This window comes from Nyctibius grandis, chromosome 13 (assembly GCF_013368605.1).
Source record: "Nyctibius grandis isolate bNycGra1 chromosome 13, bNycGra1.pri, whole genome shotgun sequence".
Lineage (NCBI taxonomy): Eukaryota > Metazoa > Chordata > Aves > Nyctibiiformes > Nyctibiidae > Nyctibius > Nyctibius grandis.
In genome coordinates this window covers 16,724,627-16,737,723 of record NC_090670.1, presented here as the reverse complement: position 1 = coordinate 16,737,723, position 13,097 = coordinate 16,724,627, and the positions used below count along the sequence as shown (strand labels likewise).

Sequence of the window (13,097 nt, the reverse complement as noted above, 5' to 3'; positions counted from 1 at the left end):
GGAGATGGTATATATTTAGCATATCTATTTTTGGTTGAGCTCTCTCTAGCAAGATTGGTGGTAATTTTACAAAGGGTAAAAATGGATCAGCAGCCTCTTCCTTCAGTATCTTGCGAAGCATAAAACCTCTTTAAAACTGAAGTGCTTTGAAAAATGCAAAATGTTGTAATTGTTGTAAATTGATATGTGCAGAGTAATTTAAAAATCATTAGAAGTATGCATTTTTTAAAGTGCTTCGAAAAGAAGTGAAGGCATAATACAGTATATTAATACAGTTCAAGACATCTCAAATTGGTTTCAAAATTAAACATCAAAAACTGCAACTTGAAAAAATAATTAGGTAAAACCATTTCATCGCAATCAGAAAACTCTTCAGGTTTAGGAAATTGCAAATTATGGATGTCAGTCATTCTGATTTGCCAAGGACAAGGATATTCACTACAAACAACTCACAGTAGAGAAAATAGCCTTGAAATTTCCTCAATACGTGATGTAATCTGTCATGCATTTTCTAAAGACTGCTCTGTTCCATGTTGGTACTGCTATTCTACTCCCTATTTCAGACAAATCGCAAGAAGTTTTTAATTACACTATAACCATCCTTCATTGTTTTGTTCTGAAGAAATGATGGACTTACTTAATTTCGTCTAACTGTCCTCTTTCTTTAATTTGTGAGCTCTGACTATTGCTGCTCTGCTAATTAAAAGGATGATTGAAGTTTCCCCTCCTGTACATTGTCTGACATTGTAGAAAGACTCTTCTTTCTACTGTGTATTTCATTGAAAAGAAAAAAACTATGTGTGACTAGTTTGATTTGTATCTCCTGTAGAGTTGCAAGAGTTTGCAAAAAGATATCTGGTGAGCAAGATTTCTATTAAAAACTGAGTAGTTAAAGATTGGAACACTTAATATGTGTTGCTGGAGAATTTAAAACAAGAGAAATTTAAGGCAGTGAAGAAGCAGTCCAATAAAAATGAATTCTCCTGCATGTTGAAATCAGTCCAGAGGGAACCAGAAATACCTGATGTGGTCATGTATTGATTTAAGAAAGAGGATAAGTCAAGGGTATGAGATATACAGTGAGGAAACTTGGGATGTTTTTCAACTGATTGCTGCTTATTTTGCAGATATGCCAAAAATAATGGCTCTTTCCTTCCCTTTTTCTTCCTGAAAATTAAGATTCTTAATCTATTGCTGTCTGCACCTTATTCAGCAATTATTGGAAATATCCCTCATTCAGATGTAAGCATAATTTACTTAAGTCAGCTTTTTAAATCCTGGTCTAATCCACGAAAAGGTATTACTTATTCCACTGGATGGAATCCATAGACCCAATTTTGGATGCTTCTGTCCCAGCAGCTCTTCCCTTACCCAGGAGCAAGATACCTGAATTGCTCTGGTGAGAGCAATATGGTCCTGGTTATCCTGCCTTCTAGGTACTTAAGAGAGACTTTTCGTCTCCATATGCCTGGCATCGTGTCTCTATAGGGAGTCCATTGTGTCCAGGAACTGTCCACCTTAATGTGTTTTGTGCTAGGCCAGCTCTAGTAGATCTGTCTGGAGAGTAATGAGAGCTTATCATAAAGCTGTTATGACCTCAGTTGGGTGATTATCTAGTAGCAAAACCTGGCAAATAAGTGGGATTTTAGTAGCAATTCAGGTGCCAAAGTGGTTCAAGCACCTCAGAATTTAGGTAAGCACCTCAGAATTTAGGTAAGCTGAGCAAAGGGTTTAGGAGTCTAAATTTTGGATTTAGACATTTAAAGTTGTACTTAGGTGCCTGCATCCCTTTTTACATCTCAACCTTATCGCCTACATGGTAGTCAATCTACTAGACAGTGACTAAGAACCATAGTAAAACAACTGACAGGATGTAGTATGGAAAGGACTTTTGCGAATACTCTGTGTCCAAGAAAATACCAAATTCTGAATATGAAAGGCTCGTACTCTGCAAGAACCCTTTATAAAAGAGGTCTCTGTAAAGTAGAGAAGTTGTGGAAATGTTCTGCTGGTGTTTTTGGTGCTGCAGTGGAGGGGGAAAAACAGCTTAGGTGGATAATAAAACAGTAGAGACATACAAAATCTTCAACTTTTAATTTGCTAAGCCAAGTCTAGTGACGAAACTCTGACAAGTTATCCACAGCACCAGCATTTAAAAAAGGGTTCATGTGTTAGGAGGGAGCTTCCCTTCTTCACAGCTGGAAAAGCACAAATGGGAATTGTTAGAGCAAGAGTACAAAAAAGCACTAGAATAACTAGAGGTTTTGTCCTTCAGTGAATTTCAGAACATCTGTTATGCAAAATGTCTTGTATAGGTCCCTGAAAAGCAGATATTAGTAATAATTTTTATTGTCATGGTAAGAGTTCCACAAAAATAGCTATCATTTCCATATGCTTATGCAGCAGAGTCTATGAAGTTTAACTTACCTCTGAAAATAGGAAATTGCAGTTGATAAAAGTCAAAATCATGGGAACTTTCTTTTCTCCTGCATATTGCATTTTTAAGCTTTTTGATTGCGTAGGTTGTTGCAAGGGTAGTATATGTAGACATCTAAGGAATTCCTGGTCTCTGCCCTCTTTAAGATCTTTTGCTTAAAAGTTTAGGCTCAAGTAATACTTTTTAAATAAAATTTAGAGTAATTATGACAGAACATTTCAATGGTGATAGCAAAAACTCCTTGTGTATTGTAGCTGCATTGTACATTTGTGTATGTCACTCTTCACTTTAGGAAGCCTTGGCTATTTTATAAACAGATTATTAAAATAGTATCTATCACCTTGTGATCCAAAATCGTTTTCTGATGGACTACAGAAAGCTGATTGTTCAGATGGCACATTTGTATTTTCAGCTCCTACTCTGGTCACCGAGGCACTCGTTACAAAAGTGCCTGGGAGAAGGGTGGCCAGCCTGGCCATGCCTCTGTCAGCTCTGCGGAGCGAGGTATTTTTGAGCGGTATGTGACTGGGCAGCATGTCCTGGGGATAACTGAACTGCCTCAGCAAAGCAGCGTTTTCATGGGCGAGGAGGGACCGGGGAGAAGTGGTGAGATAGTGGAAAAATGTAGGCAGCGTAGAAGGAAGAGAGCAAGCAAAATAATAAAGGACACTCGTTCACTTCTTAAAATCGACAAAGCACTATTGCAGTTGTACCAGGGACATGGAGGAGTGGGATAGCAGTGCTCACTGAAGAGCCAGGGTCATCTACCCAAGGTGTTGCTTCTCCCTGGAGCAGGAAAAATGCAAGTCATGAGCTGCACCTTTGCTTTAGCAGCAGCAAGACAGAACAGCAGCTGCCAGATGCACGTTGCTATTTCTGCTCGTGCTGCTGACACAGAGGAAGTTATGGTTTATTTACTGAGGGCTGCTTCATCCCTCTCTGTACTCAGCTTCACCGACGCAGCGATGAACATAGAAATGTTTGCTCCTTGTCTGTGTAAGCAGTACTTGTAGTCACTGAGCGCTGTGTGACTTTTGCTAATTGAGGCTGCGCTGCTTGCGTTTGTGAAAGGGCTCGTTATGCCTGGCTGTTGGGTTTGTCCAAGAAACTACGTGTGCTGAAAAGAGAGGAAGCAAGACCAGCTTCTTCAGCTCATTTTGCTTTTGACTGTGAACCTGAGGTGTTACTTAGAAGCTGGTAATGACCTTTAATTTCTCATATTAGTCTTTACTGTGATACAAATTGATTGTTTGGAACACAGGGTACCTAAGGCTTATTTTAGTTGATCCACTGTTTCTGTCTGTTCATGTAGTCTGGCTCTTCACTGAAAAAAAATTATAAAAATGGAAGTACATCCTTTTAAAAGCATCCAGTTCTAGTGTGTTGATGTATGTTCTGCAAGTCACTATCCCCTTTCCTTCTGAGTGCCAACTCTATGTCCGATTTGGGCAGCAATGGCATCTATGCCGCTGTTGGGCTGCCATTGCTTTTAGACAGGTGAATCTGAATAGGTGTTCCTGTAATAGTTGAGAAGTAGTACCAGTGTCCACGTTTTCATCATTTTCAGCCCTTTGGAGATACAATAAGTAAAATATATCTTCATTACTGAAGTCAGCAGATACATCTAACATACAGAGCACATAACCTGGGTGAGGTAAGCACTTACTGGAGCAATTTTTGTGAGTGGACCCCATATTCAGAGGTCATCCTGTAAGCTGGTGAATTAAAGGTGGTGCCTACTCTTTGCAAATAGTGCTTAAATAAATCATTACTTCTTTACTGAATGTTACTAATCAAATTTACTAATTAAATAATTGTGGAAAACTTTATGCTCTGAGCAGTCAGTGTTAATAATAATACTTCTGTGTATCATGAAAGATTTAGTGTTTATATAAAGATGTATCCTGATCCACTCAGGCAATCTGGTGAACCTTTGCTGCAAACAGTTGTCTCAAAATCTATATTTCCTTTTGATGCTGCATTAGTTCAGGTTATACCTGTGAGACAGCTGTATTAAACGTACCTACTGAGCCATCTCTTCACCCTTTTCCTTTTTCCCTACCAAGCCATTTGGTCGCTCTCCATGTTTCTCATCATTATCATATGCTGCCTCATGCCTTTCCTGATTCGTGTGGTCTGTCACTTACTCAACAGGTTTCCCATTTTTCCTACACAACTGGCTTTTCAGCCTGAGGAGCTGTGGGTTGCATTTTCCCCTCTGTGAGTGAACACAAAGGCGTAGCTTTCATAGCTTTCATCTCGCTCGTTATTGTTCATGATAGATTGTTCTGGACTGCTTTCTTACTAGTCTCCTGATCAAATAAAATATTGAGCAAGGTAGACATTACAAGGCATTTCCTTTTGTGATTGTCAGTGTATTGTGAAGGATTTCAGAGCTTGTTTAGTCAGAGTATGAATCTCCGGCGACGACTGTAATCTCACTGCTTTACAACATGTACAACTTGAAATCAAACAGTGGAGACAAATTATAAAACAGGACCAAATTTGACAAAGAAACTCCACATTTACCTGGGAAATGGTATTTTAAAAATGTCCTGGTCAGAATACTGTGTGGTTCTCCTCACTCTTGTGTCAGTCTAATCTTCCTTGCTATTAGGTTACACTTCTGCTCATTTATTTTAAATGTTTCCCACAAAGGCCTTGTCCGACCTGCCAACCTGTATCATCTCAAAGAAGGAGACGGGTTCTGCAGCTGAAGTCCTTTGTGTGGCAAGCACAGCATAATTGTATTCTGCTTTACACCAGTACTGTGGCTGGGTAAACAGAGTCCTTTTCGGTGGTATCCATTCTCAGAGCTTTGGCTGCCTGAAATGAAATATCTGTTAGTATGTTTACCATTGCCAGTCCAGATTCATCAGGCTGTATTGATTAAATTTTTGCACTGTAAAAATACAATTTTAAACCACAGTGAAATTGATAAAGGGTGAGGTTTTTTTATATGTACAAACTGGATTTGGATCAGGAGGAAAATATTCTTCATCAGATGAAAAATAAAGCTGAAAAGTGTGATAAAAGATCTAAGAAGGGGAAAAAGGTTCTCTGTCATTTCCCCCGCCTCTGCTGTATTTGCCCTTTGGACCTTCCTATCTGTCCACTGATTACTTTTCTACACAAATAAATTTTCAAGGAAATTGAGGCTCCTAGTTTGGAAAAGATACTTTCAAATAGGTGTAGCATTATCAGAAGCTGCGTTACGTTTTTTTTAAAATGCAATTACATTCATATATTTTGAGATGCACAATAGTGTTAATGGCAGCCTTCCTACTAGAAGTCAGAAGGGCTATTTATAGAGTACTTAATGCATCAGAAACAAGTTCAATGAGATAATGGGAGGATTATTTCCAGAAAGCAATTAAAACTGTCACTAGATTGATGGTGAAACGTTCTGAGTAACAAACACTGAGGATATGGCATTTTAGTTCCAGTGGGTTTATTTTCTGTGTTGTGGCCTGTGGTAAGAAGATAAGAAAGGTAGTTAGATATCTGTGAGGCAACATGTCAGACAGGCTTTCTGCATCAAGCTTACACTAGAAAGGTTTAAAATGAAACAATGTTTGGAGAATGGAGAAGTTTTGGAGAAGTTTTGCCTGTGGTAGAAATAGTTGATCATTGTGTGGTAATTGCGTCTGAATTATCCCAAATAATAGTCAGGGCTGTGTGAAGTTTAGATTGCCCCATTGGTTCTGAAGCCACTGACTATTCAATAGTACTTTTCTGCAACTCTTGTCTCTCTGAGGAAGACCTGACCTCCTGAAGTACCTCCTTGCCTCCCGGTAGAACACCTCCTGAGACAATGCCGGGCATAACATGAGGAAGAGCACCAGGATCGATCCTTTATTCAGTTAGAGTGATTTCAGCTGTGCTTTTTTCAATTGTCAGTGAGACCACCCAAAAACTTATCTACTGGAGTCACTAATTTATTTCATAGCAAAGGCAATAGATCTACTGAAGAGAAAATAGGGAACAGGGTATTAGTCATGTAATTATGAGGGAAAAGGGGTACTTAGTACAAGTCTGAGTAATAGAAGGCATCAAGAAGACGCAAGAAAAGAATGATATTTAAGGAGCTTAAGGAGTTTGTGTAACTCACAGAAAACTGTAAATAGTTGTAATAACTTATGAGCATCTCTAACATTATTCAGAGCTAGAAATGAGGGCAAATACAATTTGGAGTAGGACCTGTTTTCTCCTTGAGAATTTTTCCAAAATCATTCCTCTTCTGCCTTAACATAGCTTTATATGCTTCCTACGGTCTCCTGCTTCATGACAGTGTCAGAAAGCATAATTATCAATAGCTGAATAAATTTCAACATTCTAGTCTGATAACAGACTGCAATAGAAAACTATTTCAGACACAAATATCTCAAGTTGGGTGAGATGAATCTCAGTCTTTGTGTCTTTTGTTGGGATGGGCCACCGAGTCCCACTTTGTGCAAGAGCAGAATCTTTGGAAATGACTGTGGAAAAGATTTTGGAAGTATATGGAGAATAAATTCAATGCAATAGTTCTGCAGTGTTCATGTAATTAACGTTAAAGTGTTGCTTTGAATTTATTCACACAAATATAACAAACCGCTCAAACTCACAAATTGTTGTGGTATTGTGAGATGACCTTTAATATGGAGAGGACAAGAAGTATTGCAGCAAGAGAAATTTAGGTTGAGAGAATATTTGTCTGTGAAGATAGTCTGGTGGTGGTATGGATTACCTAGTCCTGTTATAGGTTCTCTGTTGCTGGGAGCCTTTAAGGGATGCCAGGTATGATTAAGAATAGTTGATCATGTGAAGTCCTTTGGAGCTCTGTTTTCTATAAATCTACATTAAAATAGGTAAACTGCGCTATGCACATAGATACCTGTCAGAACTGTGTGTTTTTTTAGTATGGTGACAGTAGAGGAGTAGAGGCCAAACAGTTGTCGGTCGTTCAGTGATGATCTATCATATTGATCTATTTTTGATTGTACCAAATTTCACATAAAGTTCTATGGCATTTTCCCATAAAGTGTTGCTTGGTGGTGTGAAGTATTGGGAAAAGGTGTAGCAGCAATTGTTGGGGAATACAGCTTTGCTGCCTCTCCCACGCAGGAACCTGATTTCTGTTTGCCAGAGCTAACATGTTCACAGAACCTGGCAGCTGACAGCCGAAGACTTCAAAATTAATGTTTTGCAGACACTTCCAAGTCCCTTTGATTTTCAACTCAGGCTTGAAGAGCAGGTGCCACTGAATGCTGGCATAGCCCATGTCATCCTTCTGTTGCCTCTCTAGCAAAACCGTCCCTAGCTTGGTGGTTTATTGGCATAGCTGTGGTTGGCTAAGGATGTAAAACATCGCACACCTCACTGACATCCTGTGATGCTGCTGGAGAAGCCTAGATTAGATGCAGTTATAACATCCGGATTGCCAAAGGAGTTTGTTTAAATCGGGAAAATAATATAAGCTGTACCATAAAAATAACTTCTCTTCTAGTACAGATGTGTAAAACTTGGTATCTACATAAAACCTCCATAGCGCACTCTCTCAGGCAACCTTCTCTAGTGGGGAAAACTTTCCATTAGGTTTTACTGAAAAAAAAAAAAAAAAAAAAAGCTTGTGCACTTTTGAAACTCCTAAAACTTTAAATTTTTTATTTTTTTTGTAGTGTAAAAAATTATATTAATAAAGTCAGTTGCTGAAAATGAAAGCTGGAACAGAGTTGTCTCCAGGACACAGCAGGAAGGTAATTTAAAAAGCTCAGGAACATTGTTGAAATTATCATGCACTTATTAAATGCAATGTATATTTAAATTGAAAAAACTTTCTTTATTAGGCCTAGATAGGTGATTTTTTGCTGCCTCCAGCAGTTAAGCTTATTGGGTGAAAGTCAGGATAGATTAATTTCTAATTTTTGTGAAAAACCACTTATTAAAAAATGGATATAATACTTAAGGTTTAGACTGTCTGTAGAGCAAGACTCACCACTGAATGTGTAGAAAAGTGAAATGAAAGTGTTTTCATAGCAAGTATTTGACCACTTTTGTTTACATAGTTTTGTATTCTTAGCATGATTTTCTAAGAGTTATTTCTGAAACATGTCAAATTAACATTAAAATCTTCCCTTATCATTATAAATTATAAAATATTTAGCTTTAATTTTCCTTTTCATATCACATAAGTAGAAACTTATTCTAAACATATTTGAAAGAACTCATTGTTGACTTAGGTAATTAAAATGAAGAGTGTGGAGTGAATTTTTAATGCTTTTTAGATTAGCTCAGGAATGATCAACATATCTGTCTCCTTCTCGAGCATTATGTACAAATAATGCTTCACGGCTCACATTTGCCTTCTTCCACTGTAATTAATGAGCATTCAGAATTAAGGACATGTCAGTAAAAATTCTAGACCGAGTTGAACATTTTTTAAGTCTCTTCTTCATTCATTGGTTTAAGTTGAAGGACTCTGAATTTAGGTTTGATAAAGACTGTATTTCATGCAAGTCTGTAAGAAGCTGCAGGGGTCGGTTGAGGCCAGCTCCCAGCAATTTGCCAGCACGTTGCCTGCGGTGAGTCTGCACAGCTGAGCTTTTTTTAAATAAGGAAATTAGCTTTCCAGCCCTACACTTAGAGAACCTTGTTTTGGTTGCAAAGCGTACAGGTACAAAAACTGAAACAGGGCCGTGAATTACTGTGAATTACCGTGACTGGTGGTTTCGTGGGAGCCATGAAAATTCACGCCTAGTGAGGATGTGGTCTCTTAGCCACAGACCAGCCTTCAACCCACCACTCTCCACAAGATCTGCCTAGAGCTCAGGCAGGCAAGCTGTGCAGGCATATATCCACTAACCAGGGACAAAGAGGGATGGGAGAGAAAAGATGGCTTTTATGTGAGCCTACAAGCCTAAACACCAACACAGTTGAGGGACTTAATGAATTGTGTGTGTTGCAGTGTACATCGTGAGAGTGATTGGCAGTTAATGTAACAGCACAACTGAAGGCTTGTGATAGAATGCCCTTGAGTTGACTTTTCTAATCCAAACTATTACCTCTTGTCACCTGCCTCCCTTCTTACCTTAAATAAGTCACCTCCCTCTTGCTCTTGTCCTCTGCAGTCTTGTCTGATGACACAGGCTGTGGCTCCTCAGCAGGACAGTCCCCATCCAGGCAGTGATCTGCATCTCCTCCTTTGCCCAGCCTGTGTTGCTTCTTTGGTCCCTCAGTGGGCTGATTTAGCTCAGCAAGCTGTCAGGTATTAACCCAAGAAAATAAAGTGAATAATTATCTGGCAGTTTCATGATCTGAATTGGCTCACCACAGTTTCAGATAAGCTCCAGACAGAGCTGGGAGATGGATGGAGAGGAGCAGGAGTGGAATAGCTGTTTCAATCAGAGGAGGCATCTTTGGCTGTCTCAACTGCTGCACCTACCCACAGCTCAAAGCCCTTGCCCCGCTGTGCTGGCCCCTTGTGCAGCACCTACTGTATTTTGGGGTGCTTCTGAGTCCTGTAGGACCAACTGCTATGGAAGGAGGAAGATGCTCCTTTGAGCGGAACAGTTGCATGGTGTCTGACTCGCTGTCTGACTTCAGTGCTGTCTGAATTTTTGTCACATCAGCTTTGTTTGATGCTATTTACCTATTTTAACTTGTTATATTGTTTCCCATTGCATTTGGTCACTGTCCACTGACTCAGCTATCTCATTTTGTCTGGTCTGCTGTGGAACCCAGCCTCTCCATACAAACACAAATGCTAATGTGGCTCCCTGCTATGCTGATATTTCTGTCCTTGTTTATCTACAGGAGGAGCTAAGGAATTGTTTTGCATTTAAAAACAGGACAACCTGAACTGATAATGCTTTTTTTAATCTTAGTTGTTTGAATTAGCTGTGGATTAAAGCTGCAGGTGCTACCACAGCATTAATAGGATGATGTTAGGCTTGATATCCCTTGCTTTGCATGAGAAGTCTGGGGAGAATCTTGGATTTGCATGGCAGAAGAATACATTATCATAGTAAACAGCATTTTTAAAGCCTTATATTTGAATCACCAAAACAAACGTAAGTCTCAAGATTGGCCTCAGTAACCACGAACTATGAGTGAGCTGAGCAGGAGGACAACAAGGGTAACTGAGGAAAGTGTCTGGTCCAGACTAAGAAACCAGGTTTCATTACCTCTGGTGCCTACAGAATTATTTTTGATTTGCATCAAAGAAGATTTAGGTTAAATATCTGGGGGGAAAATGCATTACTAGGAGGAAAGGCAAGAGCTAGGTAAGATCATTCTGGCATTCCTTTGCCAGAACAGGTTTGACACACACTTTTTACTCAGTTACTGGTATCTGGTTACTGTGCCCTGACTTGCTGGCAGAAATGAGGTGTGAAAACTGAATAATTGGGCACAGGACAACTAACCTAACATTTCCCTATCACACAGAGCCACTTTGGGGTCCAGAACTTGTGCCACTGTGTTGTCTTTCCAAGACAGTGTGGTTGGGATAGAGGAAGCCACTGTATTCCAATAGGTGAAAAATAAAGGAAAATTTGTTTGGCTGTGCATGATGTCACGTGGGAAAATAGAATTAAAAAAAAAAGGAGCCTTGTGAATGAAGATTATATACTGACTGACCTAGGATATTTTTTGGTGAGATAGGAAATCTTATATCTCCACTTCATTAATCTGATTGAATTTAAGAGCTTAAATAGTGTTTAAACATTTTATTTCTTGTGTGAAACATGGGGAAAACAATGGAAAACTTTAAAACATTTTAAGATCCATTTAATTTGGGGGTTGTAAAATAGGAATATGTGCAAGATCCATGTTCCTGTGGTAGGGATGGTGCCTGCATTGCCTTCAGCTCCATGCTGCTATTTCTTTTGTTTGTTTGGAAGATGAGTTTCTCGTGATTAGACTCTGCTGGGTAGACAGACAGAGGTGAGGCAGACATGCATGCCGTGTGTGGGAATGTGTTCAAGGTTTTCCACAGCTGGTTCTTTGATTTATTTACAAGTAGAGAAGTGGTGGGAGCTGCAAGAGCTGCTAACTTGATCAGACGCTCTGTGTATCACTTTGTTTCTCCACTTCAGCCGTTACAGCCTACGTTGCCACTTCTGTATACTGATGCCTACAATATTCCCTGAAGTTTTGGTGTCAGTTGAACTAAGCCAGTGCCACAACTGCAAAAAAACTATGTAGTAGACACTCAATGCAGAAGGGTCAAAAGAACCATCTACCCCAGCATAGTATAAGCTACAGAGTATTTCTTAAAATCCTCTTAACAATCTTTACCACTTTCAGTAAAATACCAAAAGCAATAATTATAATGAAGTAGAGGGAGATCAGGAGAGATCAAAGGCATCCCACTAGCAGCCCAAATCCTTGAAGTAACAGGTAATTTGTTAGATTTAATTCTCAGGAGTTAGCCCATGCCCCAAGCTATAAAGATATGTTAAAATAATACCAGTGGTCCTCTGCCAGTCTAGCCTGGGGGTGATTCCTTTGTGATCCCAGATCTGGTGGGATCAGTTTAGTTCCTGATCACAGGAGCAGGTATTTGGGTGAACTCAGTACCAATGAAATAACAGAGCAAGTCCCCTCTGTCATCCTCTGAGCAGTCTCCCAGGTTTCCAAGGAACACACAAGTAAGAAAACAAAAAAGCCAAGCCAAAATTATGCAGCAAGGGGGAAGAAATCCTTCCCAGTACCTGCAGGCAGGCAGTCCAAGGCATGAAGCATTAGATTAATACATGATCAGCAGGCAGCAATCAAGTCTTTCTAAGGGGTAACGCCCCAGGCTCAGCAGAGTTTTTCATTTGAATATAGCAGAGCAGTCTCTTCCCTTGTCTTACATACTCTTTTGCAGGAATATCATCAGATAATGTTGTTTATCTTGTATCCAGTATGCCACAAGTCCCTGTCTGAATAGTAAAATTAATTGGTTTTTATGTAGCTGATTTTGACTTTCTCAGGACACTGCTTCACGGTTGCTTTTACTGAGTTTTATCTTAGGTTCTTTACCATGCCTTCTGCTTCTGAAGGTGATTTTGAGTTTGACCATGCTCTTCCAGTTTGTCACCAATTCTTTCGATGGCACTCTGTGCCATCACGCTGGCTATTAATGAAAATAAGGGCTAGACTCTAACTGGAGACAGAGCCCAGCCCGTCTGCGGTGTCACTGTGCAGTTCTGTTTCTGTGCTGCTTTTTTCTTTATGTGAAAATGATTGGAATTGATAAGATTTCAATTTAAACTTTAAAAACTTTGCTTGGTATATACAGTGACAGCATTTGTCACTACAAATGCTTTTAAGAATGTCTGTATACAATAGTTCCAAGATATAAATGATCATTGTTTAAAATTTGTCAAGGGAAAAATCTTGCCACAGCTAAATACGTAACACTGACATTTGAAATCAGAGCAGGCACAGTTATTTGGCTTACACTTGTAGTGCTATCAGCTGCTTTCTGAGAGGAAGAAGGAGGATACATTTCTGTGGCAGGTTAATTGCAGAATAACAAGCAAATTCTGTCTCTTGACACTAATTATTCTAAATAAATCCAAACTACATAGAACCCATTTATAATGAAGCCATTCTTTTCACAGAACAACTTTAGTCTAAGTGGAAGTAGAATTGCAATTGGCATATTGTGATGTATTGAAACAATTCGGGA

General features: G+C 39.3%; 1 protein-coding gene across 2 annotated transcripts in view; it reads left to right on the top strand.

The window, feature by feature from the left end:
• The window catches only part of TENM1 (teneurin transmembrane protein 1), a 250,817-nt gene that overhangs the window by 138,366 nt on the left and 99,354 nt on the right, over nt 1–13,097 (top strand). The window lies entirely within an intron of this gene.